The following is a 22,178-nucleotide window of genomic DNA, read 5'->3' on the forward strand; positions in this document are numbered from 1 at the left end:
TGATCTTGTGGGATTTTCTCATCCAACAGTCTCTATGGTTTACAGAGAATGGTGTGAAAAACAAAAAAAAAATCCAGTTCTGTGAGTGAAAATGTGTTGTTAATGAGAGAGGTCAGCGGAGAATGGCCTGAGTGATTCAAGCTGACAGGAAGCTTACAGTAACTCAAATAACCACATGATGAAATAGTGGAGTGCAGAACATGTCGAATCTTAAAGAGGATGTACTGCAGCAGCAGAAGACCACAAACATACACTCAGTGGCCAAATTATTAGGTACAGGAGGTACCTAATAAACTGGCCACTGAATGTATACCTGTCCGCATGAAACTGCCTGGAGCCAATTATTTTATCCAGCATATATTTTCTAAAACAATCTATTAATTTAGATATAGTTCAATATTTTAAATTCTGCTAATAAAGCTGGATTCTGTATCCTTGAACAAAATCATTATCCTTTCATTCATTCACACCCTCACATGGCTGTGTGTAGAAGGTTTCTGACAAAATTGATTTACTTAGCTAGGTACACATTTTGGCTACCGATTAATAACTGAAATATTAAAGAGATGCTCAGAACATTTAATGCTGAGAAGCGATATGCTCTGGGAATGCAGGCAAGTGATTTCACCACATCTGCTGTTGCCCTGAGAGACTTCAATAAGCCAATAAATATTTAACCTCAATCAGTGTTTCAGCTTAAATCGCCTCAGATGTTTCCACTGCAGAAACATAACTGGGCATGTCTTTATGTCCTGCTCACGGGTAGCCACTGAATAATTTAAACCAGTTGTCCTGTGCCAGCATAAACTAGATAATCAAGCTCTATAGGTCAGAAAGCTACTTAAGCGATCAAAACAATCATCTTGCACAATGATCTAATTGAGAAACACGTACAAAATACTGGAGGAACTCAGCTGGCCAGGCAGCATCTATGGAAAAGAGTAAACAGTTGATGTTTCGGGCCGAGACCCTTTTTCAGAATAGTTGTAATGAAGGGCCTCAGCCTGAAACATCGACTGTACTCTTTTCCATAGATGCTGCCTGGCCTGCTGAGTTCCTCCAGTATTTTGCGTGTGTTGCTTTGATTTCCTGCACCTGCAGTTTTCCTTGTGTTTGTGGATCTATTTGAGGACTAAGCTCTAGTTGTTGTCTAATGTAAAGCTGAACCATCTTCAAGGTGTGTTGGTGAAATGGAAAGGGACCACAAAAATGAAATGGAAAGGGACACTTGTGCTGACCAGATTCTGGTCACACCATTATAGGATGTGGAAGTTTTACAAAGTGCAGAGGAGATTTGCCAGGGAGCAGCCTGGATTAGAAAACATGTATTATGACAAAAGTTTGAGTTAAATAGGCTTTTCTCTTTGGAGCAAAGGAGGACTGAGGAGCTCTGACACAGGTGAATAAGAGGCATAGATAGATAGCACAAGGCTAATATGAGAGGACATACCGGACTTTTTTAGATGACTGGACTAAATGTAGGGGGTTGTGAGAGGAAGGTTTTTTATGCAGAGAGTGATGAGTGTATGGAATGCAATGCCCAGGATGCTGGTAGAGGCAGATACATCAGAGACATTTAAGAGACCCTTAGATAGGCACATGGATGAAAGAAAAATGGAGGGCTATATAGAAGGGAAGGGTTAGATTGATCTTGGGGTAGGTTAAAAGGGTGACACAACTTCATGGGCTGAAGACCCTGTACTCTGCTGTACTTTTCTATGTTCTATATTCTAAAAAAGATCTAGTGATATCTAATAACTTCATTCCTGAATATCAGTCTTTGATTTGGAAATATTATAGCCCAATAAGACACCACCCTTCATTGCTTGGAGCTTTGAGAGACAGGTGCAAATGCTGAGAAGATTTTCCCAACCACCGGCCTTGCCTCTGTCAGTTTGTAAGTACTGCTCCAGAATCTTTATCATCCACAGAGAGGGACAGACAGTGTTCTGATTTCATAGCTTATGAAAGAAATGAAGGCTTTTCTTTCTGCATTATGCTACAATGATTCAACCATTGCTAGAATACAGAAGTTGCTTTGCTTAGTTTTTCTAATCATAATTTCATCAGTAACCCCTTCGTTTACATTTTCAGCGTGATGATAGAAAGATTGAAGTCACAAGGGCTGAGATGCTACAAATTAAATGGGCTCTTTGACATTAGCATATCACAATGAAGAAACCATGAGCTTGCCTGCTTCAAGCTGCCTCCCTCTGCAGTGAGAGTGTCAAGTCTGCGGTACAGAAAGAGGCTGCTCGGCCCATCCATATGGTAAAACTGCAGATAAGGTGGAACAAACAATGAGCTCTGAGACTGGAAAGCTTCTGGCATTGATTTACATCTCTAGTTCTGACAGAGTGTTCATGCTGATTTTTAGTGAGCTGGCCTCAATTAAAGACAAAGAATGGGGTGTTCTGGTCCAATTGATGAATTAAAGCTCAGGGCATAATGGGCTGAAGAAAAAGTAAGTGTTATTCTCCTTCTGACTCTCCTTGACATCAGCAATGGACCCTTACAGATGATTGCCTTTTCACTCCTGATTGCAATGCTGGTTGACTGAGGCAAAACAGGCCTGAAGGTCTGAATGTCAGTTGATGGTGAATTTAATATTCCTCACTTGTTCTACTGAGAATGCAGGGCATCTAAATTGATGTCTACTCAAAAATTGGAATAGCAGTATCTCAATTTATATTTCTAAACTCTTTTTAAAAAAAAATTTGCGCAAGTGTCCTATGTAGAAGTAGTAATGGAACAGAAGCATAATAAAGTTTTTTTAACAATTAAATATGCAGATATTTTACATATTTTCTGCAAAATATCCTTAAGAATATATGTTATTCTTTTCTGTATGAAGGTGAATCACTGACACTAAATTAAACTATCCAGTAGAATATAGTGTAATAATAATGTGAATTAAAGTTCTTAATAACCAAAATGACCCTCTTGACATTGCTAATGGATGTGATATAACTATGGCTCATAGTAAGTGTAGGGAATAGTATGCACAATTATATTAACATGTAAGCCATGTTTCAACTTTATCATTTAGTTGAAACATTGATTAAGAGGTGAAATTATAGAATCAACAACCTTAGAAATAATAACACAATATTAAGCCCACAATGCCGGTGCTTGTACTGGTGTCTCATCAACTGGGCCTAATTCCTCTAATTATTCTGTACCTTTTGGTGTAACAACATTCTTTGTAGATTGTTATTCTTCCTAAACAGGATATTCTGCAGATGCTGGAAATCCAGAGTCTCTGTGTCTGTCTCTGTGTCTGTCCCCCTCTCCCCCTCTCCCCCTCTCCCCCTCCCCTCAGAATGTCAGGCGATAGCAATGGAAATGAATAAAGAGACAACACTTCGGGCCGAGATCATTCATCAGGACTGGAGAAGGATCTTGACCTGAAACGTAGGCACTTCATTCCTCTCCATAAATGCTGCCTGACCTGCTGAGTTCTTCCAGCGTTTTGTGTGTGCTACTGCACATTAGTTCTCCTTCAGCTGAGCTGTGAGACAAAGTGTGATATTTTCTGGACAACTGAAGAAGGATCTCGGCCCGAAAAGTTGACTGTTTACTCTTTTCTATAGATGCTGCCAGGCCTGCTGAGTTCCTCTAGCGGTTTGTGTATGTATGTTTTCTGAAGACTAGCTTTGTGAAAAATATTTCTGGTGTATCCCTTCCTTCTTATAAAAAACTGAAGACTTCAGTAAAGAAAAGGCAGGGTAGTGATTCTTGTAGAAGATGAACCACAAAATAGAGATTCTTTTGTCTTAAATCTATAGTACTAGGATTTTGGCAATTAGTCGTAATAGGATAACTAGCCTATTGAGGATTTGGAAGTGAATCATACAAGTCTAAGTATCTGACCTCATGAGGGACCTTTATAACAAGGAAACGTCTCAATGTGGTGGATTTGAGAACTTGTAATAGCAGTTTCTCACGTTTTTCCTTTAATGTGTAAAAAAAAAGCTTCTTATTAAAAATTTACCATGTCAAAAGATTGTTTCATCATTTCCCTATGTAGCTCTCATTTCTTTGAAGCTGAGAAATTTGTCACACTTCAAATGTTTATTATCGTCAAGGCTGAAGAGTCTCAAATGCAAAGATGCCCTATCATTTCAACGCTGTTTTTGATATGCCTTTTATCCTGTAAGTCTTCTCCTGCTGAATATGTGCATGTATTTTATGCTGGCTTATTCACCAAAACTGTTGCAAATGTTGCAATTTTCATTTTCATCATATTTGTCTCCGTCCTTTCAAATTAACTATGCTACACAATCTAATCATTGCTGGTCGTTTATGAAAGTCACAAATTGCTTTGAGGTTTAAAAAAATCCCTCTGTGATTGCACCCTAAGTCACTCTGATGAATCTTAACAGTTGCATAAATTACATTACCTTTGTATGTCGTGGAATATGTATGACAGAATTGTAGCCAAACATTTACCTAAAAGCCTTTATGATATTAGGCTAAAATACGCTTTAAAGTGCACAAATAAATTATGATGAAATGTTGGCTTAGTTTAGTCAGGTCCACAATTTAATAATTAACTCAATTAATACTTGAGCCATTCATATATTAGGTCAAAGCTTTGGAAGCTCATTTATTTCACTCTGTAACTAATACTCCTATACAGTTGGGTGCCAACTTTAGTATTCTGCCTACTTAATCAGTCTTTAAAGGTGAGCATAGACTGAATGTCATTGGCTGTGTGACCATTACAGATGAGCTTAACCCTGCTTCCCATCCTGAGCAAATATATACACTCAGTGGCCACATTACTAGGTACCACCTGTCCCTAATAAAGTGGCCACTTCATGTACGTTTGTGGTCATCTACTACTGTAGCCTATCCATCTCAAGGTTCGACATGGTTGTGCATTCAGTCCTGCTCTTCTGCATGCTACTGTTGTATTGTGTGGTTACTTGAGTTACTGTCACCTTCCTGTCAGCTTGTACCAGTCTGGCCATTCTCCTCTTGACCTCTCTCATTAACTTTTGCTGCCAGAACTGCCACTTACTGGATATTTTATTTAGTTTTTCTTACTACCCTGTGTAAGCTCCAGAGACTGTAGAGTGCGAATCTCCATAGGAGATCAACAATTTCTGAGATACTCAAACCACCCTGTCTGGCGCCAATAATCATTCCATGGTCACAGTCACTTCAATCAAATTTGTTCCCTATTCTGATGTTTGGTCTGAAACACAACTGAACATCTTGACCATGTCTCTATGTTTTTATGCGTTGAGTTGCTGCCACATAATTGGCTGATTAAGTATTTGCATTAATGGGTGTATTTAATAAGATGGCTACTGAGTGTACACCTTTTCATAAAATGATGGCCAAGAATCAAAGTGCCCAATCTCACGTAGGGCAGTTAGCTTAAAGAATCTTATTGTGGAACATCTTAGTCTATATAACGGAGAAAATCAAGTGTTGCCTTTCAAATCTTGTGTCTTCCAAAGTGTTTTCAAATCAAGTAAATTCTTCTGAGGTATAGTCACTATAGTTACGAAGGAAATACTGCAAGACACAATATAGTCTCGTAAGTAGTTGTGCGGTAACGGCCAAAATTTCATGATACTTGCATTTGCTTCTCACCTACCTGCAAGTGTCACTAACATTGTGGAGAAGCAATTTTGGCACCAGCATGTATGACAACTTGAGGCTGCCCCTAGTACATCCTTTGGTTGTGCTGGTTGCTAACACAAATGACCAACTTCACTGTATGTTTTGATGTACATGTGATAAATAAATGAATCTAAATCTGAACCTTTAACTTATCTTCCACCGCCATCCTTATCCTCATGGTTGCAAGGCCATGCAATGCAGGAGATAAATCCAATTGAATGCTGAGGCTAGAACAAGCCTCCCGCAAAGGAATGTTGGTAAAGCATTGACAGCTGTCCCAGTCACATCAGCAAGCTGAGACAGCTGTCAAAAAGCTTCGAAGATTGAAGTGCTTCTGGATTCCCTAACACAATGGTCCCCAACCTCCGGGCCGCGGACGATACTGGGCCGCGATGCACGCAGGGGTGCAGCGGTAGCCGGAACACACCCAGCACATCTTTAAGAAAAAAGCCAAAACAAACAAGCTCATTAAATAGGTTCTGCCTGGCACGTAAATGTCGGCCCAGATCAGAGGCGATTGCTGAGAAAACGCCTCTGATCTGGGCCGACGTTTACGTGCTGGGTGGCACCTAATTAATTAGCTTGTTTATTTTGGCTTTTTTCTTAATGATGTGCTGGGTGCATCCTAGCTACCGCAGCACCACTGCGTGCTGCGCGGCCCGGTATCAGTTCGTGGCCCAGAGGTTGGGGACCACTGCCCTAACACAAAGACTTATTTTTTGAAAATTATTTAAATTATTAAAACAATTAAATACACAAACTCAATTAATTCTAAAAATTATGCTTTATATCATGGTTAGCCAGGTATCTCTCAGTCATTCCGTTCAATTGTAAAGAATGGAGTCACTGTGTTTTTATATCATAGTTAACCTGAAGTAGTGCTAGAATACTCCCTGAGGTGACAAGAGTAGAGCCACAGAAAACACCTGTGTGGAAATTTATGGATATTTTAACTTTTTATAGACAATGCCATTTATCTAATTTTGTAAACAATGATTTCAAATAGTTTCTCACATGTGATTCATTCAGAGCATTATTAACACTCTGAATGTATCCATTGTGAGAAACTATTAATGACATTCAATAATGATGCAAATCAATGCTTCTTCCTAAGATCAAGACATTGGTCAGAGGATTGAAAGGGAGAACCCATGATGAATCGATCATCGGTTCATGTAAAATTTACAATGTTACCTGAGCCCCTTTTATCGTGCCTCTGTCAAGAAACTCACACTCACTGTGAGATCCAAAGTAATGAAAAGGTGCAGAAGTAGAAATATTGCAATGTTCTAACATTCCAGTAGATGAGTTCTTATCAGCAACAATTTTAGTGCTTAGCAAGCAGGGAGATCCTCGCAGGGAAAATCATTAAGAGGCTAAAAAAACATAGAAATTTATTGGTCATGAAGTCATTTTAACGGCTGAAACATAAAACTTAATTGCTGCAGATAAATGTGCCTGCTTTAGCTGTTATCTTATGCTCTGCAGATTCTACACATTCTCACCAGCCCCTGCTCTCCTTCTTCATCCTGTACTCTTTTTCGTAAAAGTTTTGTTGCACTACCTGGTTTCTGTAACTTTACCAACAGAGGAAGGGGCAGGAAATCATGAATCACGGCATTTTCACTTCTCACACAGTTGTTTAAATATCTACACCTATGGAAAGAACCATTCCCGTAACTGACTTAGACATAAGCCAGGAAGGACATTGAGGAGGAGAGGTATAATGGAAATAAAAGATTGAACTATAATATTGAACAGTAAACAACAGGAATTCTGCAGATGCTGGAAATTCAAGCAACACACATAAAAGTTGCTGGTGAACGCAGCAGACCAGGCAGCATCTCTAGGAAGAGGTGCAGTCGACGTTTCAGGCCGAGACCCTTCGTCCTGATGAAGGGTCTCGGCCTGAAACGTCGACTGCACCTCTTCCTAGAGATGCTGCCTGGCCTGCTGCGTTCACCAGCAACTTTTATGTATATTGAACAGTATGCAGTTTTAAATCTGAATACAAAGGTAAAGGAGAGGCAATTACACAACTCTGAAGTGAGTACTGGCACAAAAGGACTTGGGTATAAAAGTGAAATAATCCTTGGAAGAGGACCTTTTTTGGCCAAGTTGTCAGCCCAGTGCACGGGGTACATAAAGAGAGGGTTTACAGGTATAGTCAGTATAACTCAGAGCTGTATAACTCATCTCCTTCCACCTTGTTCCACGAACTATTAATCACCCTTGCTATGGACAACCTGGAGGTCCAAGGCGCTCTCGTTACAAAGAGTTGAGTGATAATGCAGAAAGTTTGAAGTTAGAAACTCATCTCCTTCTACCTTAGGCCACAAACTTATCAATTACTCCTTGTATCTCCACCCCACCACCCAAGTATCACTAGCGTGTGTCGTGAAATTTGTTGTTTTGCAGCAGCAGTACACAGCAATACTTAATAATAAACACTAAATTACAGTAAGAAGTTCATACATATTTATTAAATAAGTGGTGCAAAAAGACAGGAAAAATTCTGTGATTCTATGAAGTTGCCTTGAACCTGCACAAATTCAGACAAGCTGGTCAGCATGGATGAGTTAGGCCAAAAGGGCTGTTTCCTCTCTATAATCTCTATGTTGCTAAAGCCTATTTTGGTGTTAAATGGATCCATTATCGGCCACCACATTTCCAGGAAACTTTAAATCTTATATAGGTGGTGCAGAAAGCATGTAGATTAGTTTTGTGGATGAATGGCTTTATCATAAGATTGGAATGGAGTGAGATTGTTCGTTGAGTAAAAAAAAAGTGGGAGAAGACTTGATGGAGGTGTGTGGGATCTGGATTATTCTAGATAAGGTTTTCTCATTGCAGATGGCTTAGGCATCTGGGGGCAGAGATTTAAACATTTTGGGTGAAATTTACAAAAGAACTGTGAAGGACAGATGGTTTCATTCAGATCCTAGAAGAGATCTGAAATTCACTGCTTGCAGAGATGGAAGATTACTTGAGTGGGATTGATTTGCATGGCAAGTGCAACTGAAGGGATTGCACTAATAAGAACCAGCAAAGTTTCAATGGGCAGTGTAGCTTTCATTGGTGCTTTAACAAGTCTATATTTTGTAATATAATTTAGTGGATTTCTGCTGTTTGGAAATATCAGATGACTTGGAATGACTGAAGAATTTTTCAATATATGTGGAATGTGGTGAAACCAACTAACTGGCTAAATATTTCACTTTATAAATGTGACCAGAAGTTGTTTAAGATCACCTTCAATGAGATGAAACATTCCACTGCACTTCAGAGGAAGTGCCAAGAAAATAGTTTTTTAACGATTTTAAAGATGAGCTTTATTTGTCACATTCACATTGAAACATCAAATCATACACAGAATGCGCCGTGTGTGTCAAATCAGATCAGCAACAATTGTGCTGGGCAGCCTGCAAGTGGCACTCTGCCTCTGGCACCAATGTAGCCCGTCCACAACTGACTAACCCTAATTGCACGTCTTTGGGATGTGGGAGGAAACTGAAGCACCTGGAGGTAAGCCATGTGTTCTTTACAAACAGTGGGGACCATTGAACCATGATCATTATCGATCAGTGATAGCAGGCATTGTTATGACATTACACTGACCAGGAAGGAAACAATACAGATGGCAGTCAAATCCTTGGTCAGAGGGTTATCATTTAAGGAACTTTTCAAAGGAGAGAGCTGGAGAATCTTGGAGAAAAAAAAATTCCAAGATAGACATGCAAAGGGTTAAAGGATCAAAAGAACAAAAGATCAGCATTTCAGTAGTGATGGTACAGATACTCACAGGGCAAAACCAAAGGGAGAAACGAACATGCAGTTGAGTATTTTACTATCAAGCTGTTGTGTTGAGAGCTCAGTACGTCAATGAAGACAGTGATATGTCTTTCTTTCTCACTCACTCACTCACATAGTGGAGCCCGATTCACTTCCAAGGAAGCCTTCAGCATGGAAGCCTTTCTCTTTCCCTCAATAGTGATTCTGCAATATACGTCACCTTAAAGCATCATGAGTAATGTCAGGGCTTAGTTTCTACAATATAAAGTTTAAGGATTTTATTCATTTTTTTTTAAAGTTTATTGAGATATAGTGTGGAATATGACCTGTCCCCTAAAACCCTCACTAATTTTTATAGATGCACCGTAGAAAACATTCTTCTAGGGTGCATCACAACCTGGTATGGAAGTTGTCCTGTCCAAGACCGTAAGAAGCTGCAGAAGATCGTGAACACGGCGCAGCACATCACACAAACCAATCTTCCGTCCTTGGACTCACTTTACACCGCAGGCAGTCGGAGCAGTGCTGCCAGGATAATCAAGAACACGACCCACCCAGCCAATACAGTTTTCGTCCCTCTTCCCTCCGGGAGAAGGCTCAGGAGCTTGAAGACTCGTACGGCCAGATTTGGGAACAGCTTCTTTCCAACTGTGATAAGACTGCTGAACGGATCCTGATCCAGATATGGGCCGTGCTCTCCAAATATTCAGACCTGCCTCTCCGTTTTTTTGTACTACCTTACTTTCCATTTTTATATTTTCCATTTATGATTTATAATTTAAATTTTTAATATTTACTATTGATTTGTAATCCAGGGAGCGGGAAGCGCACATTCAAATATCGCTATGATGATTGTGCGTTTTAGTATCAATTGTTTGGCGACAATAAAGTATAAAGTATAAAGTATAATAGGTCCTTCCAGCCTTTCAAGCTGTGCTGCCAGGCAATCCCCTGATTTAATTCTAGCCTAATCACAGGACAATTTAGAATGACCAATTAACCTTTGGACTGTGGGAAGAAACCAGAGAACCCGGAGTAAACCTTTGTGGTTACGGTGAGAACATACAAACTCCTTACAGGCAGCAGCGGGATTTATTGACACCTAACTTTTCCATATGAAACAACTAAAGCCTATTAGGTCCTGGTACTCCACTCCCATGCTTATTCTGAGTTAGCTTGTGAAGACAAGGGATGTTGTACCAACACAGTCAGGATAATAGCTAGCAGGGCTGCTGGTGCACAGGCCCAGTGACCCCCGTTCCATCCTGTTCTCTGGTGTAGAGTTTTCAAGTTATCCCCATTACTGTGTGAGATTTCTTTGAGTGCACCAGTTTCTTTCTACATCCCAAAAATGCTCGGGTTGTTAGGTTAATTTGCATATGTAAATTGTCCCAATTGTGGATGAGAATTGATGTGATTGTGGGGAGAAAAAATTATGTTATTGTAGTATTAGGGAAAAATAGATTGGTTTGGGCTCAAGTGGGTTGAAGGACCCAAATGAATGCTATATCCATCTGTGACTCTATGAATACAAAAAGCTTTATCTGAGAGTTTTCCCAGTCCAGATTTCTAGCTCTATAATAGTCAACTGAACCCTGAAAGTCGGTCTTAAAATTAGTCAGATTTGTAATATCGGTTGGTATATTCATTGGGGTGATGTTGTTCAGATCTAGCTGATTTGTATAAGAGCAGTGAGAGTTGCGTCGCAGGGGTGTGATGATACTTGCTCAGTCCAATAACAGTTTGGACTTCATTACTGCATGTTCATCAGGAAATAATTTGCACTTCATTAACAGAAAAATAATACCATCAACTTGTCTTATAATTAGATGAAATGTAACAATGCAACACTGTGGTATAACCAACAAAATCTGTGGGATTGCTTCATTCCCCAAGCTTCTTACCTGTTTTCCAGAAGGATTAGGGAAAGGGGAAAAAAAAACACTTACAAATTGAATATATTCTGTTTATAGTTGAGCCTCAAAGTGCATATTTTTCTGGAAATTGTTCACATAAGCAGGAGCTGAGTTACAAGTAATTACAAGCAAATAGATGCTATTAAGATACTACTTTCTCTCCTGGGAAGCTCCATGCGACTCGCAGCCCAGGAGAATTACTTGGCAAGGATTTGATTGAGCAAGGAAGTGCATTATGATCCTGTTTTTCAAAACACAGTGGGGAAAAGAAGAGGTGTTTATTGAAGGGTTCAAGTTGAGATAAACAGACGCTAAAGAAAAGGCTTTATCTGATACATGAGACAGTCCTTTTATCGATGCTTGGTTTTCCTAGCATGTTCCAATTTTTGTTATGTCAAAGCATCAGTAATTCCTTACCCCCCGCACACACAAAGATGCTGCTCCACCCACTGAGTTTCTCCAGCAGATAGTTGTTCCAATTTTTGTAAATCCATTCCACAATAATATAACTTAAGTTCTCAACAGTCATCAGCTTTTGGGATTCCAAAGTGATAACATCTTTCAGCAGAGAGTAGGTTAAGTTCCATAGTTCATTAAGTAAAGCAGTGAACAGACGTGTTGGGGTCAGCATAAGCGGTTAATCCTCTGATCCAAGCTCATTTGCAGCTGAAACCTTGTGTATCACTGCCAAACCAGCAATATTGTTGACATCCAGATTGAGGAAATCAGGCTGAAACCAGATGGAGATGAAGGGAAAAAGAAGACTTAATGGACTGTAAACTTAATGTGATATCAAACCTGATAAATATATTAAGTGTGTGTGTGTGTGTGTGTGTGTGTGTGTGAGTGAATATATACATGCATGTGTGCTTGTATTTATGTCCGTGTTTATACAAATATGTGTGCTTATTCAATAATGTCTAAGTCTCTCCTATAAAAAAAACAATAATTAAAGTTAAATTCAGAACAGTGCCAGTTATGTTCTATTTCCATCTAAGCACATTTAAACCCTTCATCTGTAATGATCTTTAAGAACTTCCTCCTACATCCCAGAGATATGCTGGTAGGTTAAATGGCAACTGTACATTATCCCCCTGTCTAGGTTAATGGCAAAAAGGATTAAAGGAGATTTGACGGGGCATGTGGGAGAAAGAATAATTTGCAGGGGTCAGGGAAATGTGGTGATAGGGGAGAAACAAATGCGAGATAGCATGGACTGATGGGTCAAGTAGCCACCTACAACTTTATGCCGAGACTGAGTTCTTAGCTGCCTATAGACATCAACTATTGATAGTTATTGAACCTGCATAAAATGGAATCAAAAATGAAAGCACATTGACCTTTTTCTCAAGAGGATTAGAGGTACAAAATTTAACAAGTAATTAAATTGCTTTAATTAATCATCTAGATTATTGCGTGCTGATTTGCAGGCATACAATATCTGAGGGTAATGTTAGCTGCAGCTAATTTAGCTGCCAATTGTTTATTTTTTCAGAATTCCCTCCACCAACCTAATGTTAAAAGTTTTTATTGGTACTACAGTGCTAGAATAAGGGAATTATGAACTGTTGGAGATAATGACTTCAGTGTTTGGAGTTAAATCAAAATACTGACTACCATTTTAGAGTCATATAATACCGCAGCACAAAACAGGCCCTTTGGTCCATCTAGTCCCTGCCAACCTATTATTCTGCCTATTCTCATTGAGTGTATGTAGTGAACATAGTCCTCCATACACCTCTCATCCATGTATTTATCCAAATTACTCTTAACTGCTGAAATTGAACCTGCATCCACCACAAACACCAATTGTACTCGTTTCCGTAGATGTTGCCTGGCCTGCTGATTTCCTCCAGCATTTTGTGAGTGTTGCCTGCATCCATCATTTCTGCTGGCAGCTTGTTCCACACTCTCATCACCCTCTGATTGAAGAAATTCCCCTTCATGTTCCCCTTTGCCTTTCACTCTTAACCCAGGGCCTCTAGCTCTGGTCTCAACCAACCTCAGTGGAAAAAGCCTGCTTGCATGTATCTCTCTTAACTTTGTATACCTCTATCATATCTCCCCTCTTTCTTTTATGTTCCAGGGAATAAATTTTTAACCTATTCAACCTTTCCCTATAAGTTAGGCCCTCATGACCTAGCAACATCTTTGTAATTTTCTCTACCCTCAATTTAGGTGAATACAAAATATCCTTTGGTCCAATATTGTAAAGGAGTATAAGGATTATCACTGTTGTGCTAACAAAAGCGTATCCGTCAGTCAAAAACAGTAGAAGCTATTATCTGGCCAATATTACATTGATGTTTGGGGGAACTTGTGTGCAAATTGGGTACATCACTAAAGTAATCATTTTCTTCAACAGTAAAGTACTTTGAGATGTCCTGATATGAACTGAAAGCTACTATAATAGTGCCAGTGTTTCATTCAGCAGAGATATAATAATAATATTAATATTATTGGCCCATCTAGTCCATGCCAAACTATTATTCTGCCTAGTCCCATCGAACTGCACTCAGAACATAGCCCTCCATACCCTTCCCATTCATGTAGTTATCCAAATTTCTCTAATATTGAACTGGAACCCGCAGAGTTAAGTCTCCTCAGAGTGAAAACATGAAACATTTTTCACACAGAATGTTATGGCTGTTTGGAACACCCTTTCCTCCCCATCTCTCACCGCAACAACAAATAGAATGTTTTCAGTACTGAATTAAATCAAGATTTTCAGAGGAGAAATCAAAAGTTTTTTGATTGATGGAAAGTAGAATATAGACAAAGATTGGAAAATGAATGAGATCAGTTGTGATCTAACAATCCATGAAACAGATGCAATAGGCTGATGGACATATTGTAAAAATTTACCAGAACATTTCGGTGATTGATAGATGTATTTTCCTGAGACTATCCGCTCTATATTTTACTACAAAATGTTGATGGTTACTATCTCATTTGGTAACTATAACTACTTCTGTATATAATTGGCTGACGTTCATAACTATTAAGAAGATTCTGTTAAGAAAGTTCTGATGAAAGGTCTCAGCCAAAACATCGACAGTTTATTTATTTCCATAGATAACTGTCTGACCTGCTGAGTTCCTCCAGCAAATTGTGCGGGCTGCTCTGGGTTTCCAGCATCTGCAGAATCACTGTGTATAATGAAGATTTAATTGTTTAAAAATGAGCTTTGCCTGCTTTTTGTGCACCTCCTTTTCTTTCCAATCCCTCAAGCTCCACTTAGGATCCGGATTATCTCCCTATCTTCTATTCTGTGTCATGAATCCTTCACCTTTTACTCAGCTTCCGTGACCAAAGTGGCTCAGGAACAATTGGACTTGGCACAGAATTCAGTCATTGCCTGGTGGAATCTGATTCAGATGATAGATCTGTCAGTGCTAATTTCAGTGTGATGCAAGCTCCACTTGGTACTTAGTACAAATGGGTTCAGCAAACAATCAATATCAAAAGAGATGAAAAGTTCAGAGCACTTGATCAGGTTTTCTGATTAACTCCAGTCCTGGGTTCCAAGAACTGAGCTCTGTAACACAAATAGCAGAAGGAATGAATCAGTCCAGCGTAGGTTTTTAAACAAGGGCCTGTTTACTTGAATTGTACTGGGATAAATTAGCACAGCCTGGACAAATGAACATCAGCAAGCCCACTTTCCATCTCTTTTCAAAATTAAACCAATTTAATATAACCACCCTGAAGCAATTTAGATATGTATAGAGCCTAAGGGAATTCTGCATACCACTTTGCAGTAGTTTAGTCTCTGAGATGCAAGTTTGCATAGAGTCAATGTAGCATGGAATTGAATTTCGTACTGTAATACACTTTACATTGATTCTTACTTGTTAATATATTATGCAATTGGCCATTGATATTCTTTGAGAACTCTAGTCATTTTCAGTGGTAATTAAAATGGGATACTAAAATTTGTTAGTACATTTACCTTAACTACACTAGGAATGAGTGTTAAGATCTATTCTAATTCTTTTTGTGAAGAATGTTGAAATCTTCAGGAAAGTATCTGAATAATCAGAAAGTATCATTTCCATTATTTGGTTCACCTGCAGCTACAGACATACAGTTAGTCTTAGAGCTGTGCAACTTGGAATAGGTTAGTTACTGTCTGTTATGCCATTGGCATTTAAGGCAGCGTGGAAATAGGAATTTCAGCCTAATTTGTCCGTGTCAATTAAATTATTGGCCTTAAAGTGCACTAAGGTGGACAAATCATCAGGGCTTGACCAGGTGCATTCTCAGACCTTGTGGGAAGTTTAAATCATTGAGGCCTAGGCAGTGAATTTTGCTTCATCTCTGGCCACAGGTAAGGTTCTGGAGGACTGAAGGACTGGAAATGGCTAACGTGGGACCATTATTTTTAAAAAGGATAGCAAAAACCAGTCAGAAAACTATGGGCCAGTGAGTCGGACATTGATAGTGAGAAAGTTGCTGGAGGGAATTCTAAGGAACGGGATCTTCTTACATTTGTAGATATAGGATCTGAATCAGGAGAGTCAGCATAGCTCTGCCTTGTTTTGATTCAATAATTAATATTCAGATTAACTCTTAAAGCTGAGAATGTTTCAAGTTCAAGAAATAATCTATAACTATAAACAATATATTTAACTGAAACTAAAATAATAATATTTGGTTATGTTTTGTTAATATAAAATTGTCAATCTGATTTTCTTTGCAAGAATTTTTACAGCACTGCCATAGATGAAAGATAAGTAGTTTGCTTCTGATTTACAGTTGTGTCAAGCCTCAAGCATGTATTTCAGCTACCGTGTGGAAACTTACATCATACACTTTTAGTATTTCATCAGTGCCTTGGTCCCAATTGTTGTGAATTTAGTGTTCAAAGATTCATTAGTTTTCCCAGCGTAGAATTGTTCCATCATTGTGAATCCCTCATCAGTGTCACTCCTGTCTTCATTTATCTCCAACTAAAATCCATCAAGTATGCTGAGTGCAGTTCTGCCAATAGGTATTGCAATTTTGATTTTGTTTGACTGCTTAATGAGACATGATTCAATCTCATAGCTCTTTTATATACTCTACTGAAGCTTTTCCAGTGACTTTCCAGTTTATGCGCTGTTTCTGATGTTTGCCAAAGCTGTATATTTTCAATGCTGGGCTTTGAGATAATGCTCTTGGATAAGGAATAAAATACTCTGTTTTTGATGATGCAATACTCACACAAGAAGACAAAAGAGATTAGACTTAAAAAAATCCGAACAATACTGAATTAATCACTAGAGTGTGCCATATCTTTTAAGTGAACAGAAAAGAACAGCTGGTTTTATATATTGCATGAAAATTTTGTGAGAAATCTGAAATAAAATCAGAAAATTCTCAGGTAATCGTACAGCATCAATGGAGGGAGATAAGGGTTAACTATGCAGTGGCTAAGATGAGAAATTAGAGCAGGCAATATTGCCAGACTTTAGCCCTTGTAGTTTAAGGATGTAAGATGAAAGGACCAGGCGTTATTCCAAATTGAATATTTCTGATCCTTTACTTTTGGAAGCATTGTCTTCTATACAATATTTAAGTTTCATGAGGTTCTACCCTACAATAATATACAGGTGTCCCCCGTTTTTCGAACATTCGCTTTACGAAACCTCACTGTTATGAAAGACCTACATTAGTACCCTTTTTTCGCTAACAGAAGGTGCTTTCACTGTTACGAAAAAAATCAGCGCGCGAAAAAAGCAGTGCGCAATAAAAGGCAGCGCGCGCCCCGATTAGCCGTTTTCCCCTGGATTCCGAACTGCATTCTCGCCGGCATTGCTTAAACATGTGCCTGTGAGCAGCCATTAGCAAGATGAGTTCTAAGGTGTGGGAAAAGCCTAAAAGAGCTCGTAAGGGTGTTACACTTAGCGTAAAACTAGACATAATTAAGCGTTTCGGTCGTTGTGAACAAAATAAGGACAACGTGAGTTTGGCTTGTGGAGGCTGACGAAGATGATGTTGAAGAGGTTTTGGCGTCCCATGACCAAGGACTGATAGATGAAGAGCTGATGCAATTGGAAGAGGGAAGGATGACAATCCAAACCGAATGCAGTAGTGAAAGTGAAGCAACTGTGTGAGATTTTCGCTGCAATGATAAAGTACGACTTTAATTTTGAATGGGTACGTAGGTTTAGCGGATACTTGAAGGATGGTTTGAGAGCTTACAAAGAACTGTATGATAGAAAATTGCGTGAGGCTCAGCAGTCAAGCAAGCCTTCCACATCAGCCACAGCAGACGACGAACCTTGACCTTTGACATCGAGGCGGGCAGTTAAAGGAGAAGATGAGCTGCCTGCCCTAATGGAAACAGATGACACCCCAGTATCCCACCACCCCAACCCTCAGGCCGCAGACAGATACCGATTTGCGGAGAATGCAGCGGTAGCCGGGAGGCACACAGCACATCTTTAAGACAAAAGCAGAAATAAACATGCTAATTAATTTGGTGCTGGCCAGCACGTAGTTGTCGGCCCAGATCAGAGGCAGTGCAATCGGCAATCACCTCTGATCTGGGCCGACATTTACGTGCTAGGCAGCACCTAATTAATTAGCATGTTTACTTCCGCTTTTTTCTTAACGACGTGCTGTATGCCTCCTGGATACCGCTGTACTGTTGCGTTCTTCGCGGATCGGTATCGTTTTGCTGCCCGGAGGGTGGGGGGCCACTGCACCACCCCAACCTGCGACGACTCAGTCTAACACACCATCATCAGTGTGCTCGCTGTCTTCCCAATTCCCGTAAGTGATACTACACTGTTTATACATTATTTCTACTTTATATAGGCTGTGTATTTTTACGTGTTATTTCGTATGATTTGGCAGCTTCATAGCTTAAAGGTTACTGGAGAGAGTGTTCTTGCCGCCGGCGCTTGCGTGAGATTTTCGCTACGGAGAACAGTTCAGGCAATGATTATGGAAAAGTATTTCTACTTTATATAGGTTGTGTATTTATCATATCATTCCTGGTTTTACTATATGTTACTGATATTTTAGGTTTTATGTGTTATTTGGCATGATTTGATAGGTTACTTTTGGGTCTGCGAGCGCTCACAAAATTTTCCCATATAAATGAATGGTAATTGCTTCTTCGCTTTAAGACATTCCGGCTTATGAACCGTTTCATAGGATCGCTCTACCTTCGGATGGCGGGGAAAACCTGTATTGAATTTTTCCTATTATCGATCCAGTGTATTTGTGGTATTTTGCCTGCTTGTCATACCAGTTAAGAGTAGAACATACAGCATATTGTAGAACAGTACATCACAGTACAGGTCCTTCAGCCTACAATGTTTTATCCTACTGCAAGATCAGTCTCACACTTCCCTCCCACATTGTCCTCTATTTTTTTTTCATCCACATGCCTATCTAAGAGTCTCTTAAATACCCCTAAAGTATCTCCCTCTACCACCAGCCTTGGCAGTGCATTCCATAAACCTACCACTCTGTGTAAAGACCTACTTCAGACTTTCTTGCAAACACCTTAAAGTCACGCTCGCTTGTATTAGTCATTTCTACCCTGGGGAAAAGTCTCTGGATATCCACTCTATCTGTGCCTTTTATCATCTTGTACACTTCTGTCAAATTACCCCTCATTCTCCTTCTCTCCAATGAGAATTGCCCTAGTTTGGTTAACCTGTCCTTATTAGACATGCTGTCTAGTCCTGGTAGAATCCTGTTAGTTAATGTTGATTTTGAGTGCTTCAAGTTCCTAGAAGTGAATATCACTGAATATCTTGGTGCACAACCAATATAAAGCTTACTAGCACCTCTACTTCCTCAGGAGACCAAAGAAATTTGGCAAATCCCAATCGACCCTTACTAGTTATTATTGATCTACCGTAGAAAGCATCCTATCTCAGTGCGTTATGACTTGGTATAATGACTACTCTGCCCATGATTGCAAGGAACCACTGAGAGTTGAGGACACAGCTCAGAACATCATGGAAACCAGGCTGCCTTCCGTGGCACCAGCCTATTCTTCTCACTGCCTCAGTAAAGAAACAAAATCAAAGACTCCACCATCCCTAAACATTCTGTCTCCTCCCTCTTCCATCAGGCAGAAGATACAAAAGCCTGAAAGCACATACCACCAGAATCAAAGAGAACTTCTATCCCACTGTTATAAAGTTTTGAATGGTTCTCTAGTAAAATGAGATGGATTCTTGATCTCCTTATTAGGACCTTGCACATTATTGCTTACCTGCACTGCACTCTCTCTGTCGCTGTGACACTTTATTCTGCAATCTTTTACTTTTTTTACTTTGTGCTACCTCAATGCACTGTGTAGTGATTTGACTTGTATGAACAGTATGCAAGACAAGATTTTCACTGTAGCTCAGTAAATGTGACGATAATAAGCATATTCTAATTCCAATTATGTGTATGATCCTTTATTAGTTGTGCCAGTACTTTGTGGGCATTTTGATAAGTTGCAATGAAAATATAACTGTATTTAATAATGTAGACAAATTTATTGTGATAACAATGTTACATAGAAATAGCACCTGAGCTCCAGTGCCTCTCTATTACTTATTTATCAATAGCAGGTCATCTTCTGGAGAAAAAAAATTGTTAATGTTTCTTTATTCTATACAGACACAGTTAACAGACTGGCATGGAAGAAAACCTTGCATGTTTTCTAACCAAAAGTCTGTTTAGTTGAGTGTGCAGCATTGTAATTGCATCTGTATCCGTTCTAACTGCCTGTGACTGACAGGACACTGTTGCACAGAATAAATTAATCACTTAATGAGCCATTATCAGAATGAACAGATGGTCATTTGAACAGATGAAAAGCAGCGCTCAGGCTTTGAGTGTTAGTTGAGTTTACAATGCAACGACACAGCAAAAAAGCAAGCCCTGTGCATTGCACCTGGGCTTTGGTTAGCCTTTTTTTGAATGCAAGGTGGGATAGATTTTTTTTTAATTGATGTATGTTTCTTTCAGAGCATTGCTGTCTAGGCTGCCCCTGGGAATCACAAAGTTATGTTCTAATTGACGTAATTGCCCACCGAGATTTATCATTTGAGTGAGAGAGCTGATGCAGAAAGTGAACATCTCAACAGATGATGGTATCCAGGGGATACTGAGATGCCATTGTCCATGCTTGTCTTTAAATATCTCTATATAGTGCTCACAGATTTATGTGCAGTAAACCTACTTCCACAAAACTTCCTCAGCAGCAAGTCAAGATAACTTCAGATATTTTCAGCAAATCTCTTCTGGTTCCATTCATCTAGCACAGATAGGCCCCAACTGTGAGTTAATGTCCCCTCTGTTGCTATGGGTCCTTGGTGACTGTCGATTTTTGTTTAACCATCTGACTGCAGGACCAGTGGATAAATTACACCAATTGAGGTTGCCAGTGGAAAATGTAAAACTAAATAAATGTTTCACTGTCTGGTATTTTCACTTAAAGGTGTAGAATTGTGAGAAATTCTTTGATACAATGTCACAATCATTTGTTTATGACGCCCATTAATTAATCTTTGTGCTTTTGAATTCTAGTCATGCCTTTTTGAGGAGTAACAGCCAAGCATAGAAAGAATATCTAAAATTTTTGAGTAATGTAATCTTTCAAACAATGAAATTAAACTTGATGAATATCAATAAATTAAGAAAATCATCTGTGGTTTGTCTTAATGTTGATGGAGGTCTTTCAAACTGTATGATTTTAATTTTCTAGGATATAAATCTTCTGTCTTCTCATTTCAGGTTTATTCTTCACCAGATGTCTCACCCAACGAATAATACTTCTAAAAATATAGCACTCCTTTAGAACTTCATTGGACTTACAGTTCATATTACATGTTGAACTCTTTGTGTGAAGATGAAAAGCCCTCTCTAATTAAGTTTACTTTCTGATCTATATTGTCGTAACCCCATCTGCCCATCGGAAAATGTTAAAATGTAATTACCATAAAAGCCAGTGTATAGGTTGCATTAGAAAATAAGTAACTCCATACCTATGAGGACTACATTTTTTAGGAAACTGTATTTCTTAGGTATAAACTAGAGCATTTATTCTAGAAGCTTTTGATGACTAATACAAATGTTATGAAATTTGTCCATGGTCACTCCCCTTCTCAGTGTTTATAATCCAGGCCTATAGCCCTATGAGATCTTTGAGTGCCCTGTCCTACCGCTTGGACTCTGGAATACTGCTAGTTTTACTGAATCCAACCTTGGCAGATGCGTCTTCTGTTTCGATGGTCCTAAGCTTGGAATTCCCTTCCAAATCATCTTGGCATCTCCATTCCTCCTGCTCATTGACGAAGATTTTGGTCATCTGCTCGATAATCTCCCTTTGCAGCCTAGTATTGATGCTCTATTTAATAACTCCTCTGTGAGTTACTGTGATGTCAATGGAAGTTGTTATTTGTTATTTTGTATAATTAGAGATATATAAGATATGTTGAATAGACTCTCTTTGGTCTTTCATCCAGGTACAGGTATTGATTTTAAACGACGTTTCGATGACAAACTCTGCCATCTTCATAAAAACATAGACATATAGAAAACCTACAGCTCAATACAGGCCCTTCAGCCCACAAATCTGTGCCAAACATGTCCTGACCTTAGAACTACCTAGGCTTACCCATAGCCCTCTGTTTTTCTAAGCTCAATGTACCTATCCAGGAGTCTCTTAAAAGACCCTATCGTATCCTCCTCCACCCCCACCGCCGGCAGCCCGTTCCACGCACTCACCACTCTCTGCATAAAAAACTTACCCCTGACATCTCCTCTGTACCTGCTTCCAAGCACCTTAAAACTATGCCCTCTCATGCTAGCTATTTCAGCCCTGGAAAAAAG

At 39.3% G+C, this 22,178-nt stretch overlaps 1 long non-coding RNA gene across 1 annotated transcript in view; it reads left to right on the forward strand.

Moving 5' to 3' along the window:
• LOC134348874 (uncharacterized) overlaps window positions 1-21,661 on the forward strand; it is a 135,152-nt gene extending 113,491 nt beyond the window's left edge. The window contains exon 5 of the long non-coding RNA XR_010018508.1: window positions 21,081-21,661. This is a non-coding gene — a long non-coding RNA (uncharacterized LOC134348874). The remainder of the gene's footprint in view (window positions 1-21,080) is intronic.
• Window positions 21,662-22,178: the final 517 nt, after the last annotated feature.

This window comes from Mobula hypostoma, chromosome 7 (assembly GCF_963921235.1).
Source record: "Mobula hypostoma chromosome 7, sMobHyp1.1, whole genome shotgun sequence".
Classification (NCBI taxonomy): Eukaryota; Metazoa; Chordata; class Chondrichthyes; order Myliobatiformes; family Myliobatidae; genus Mobula; species Mobula hypostoma.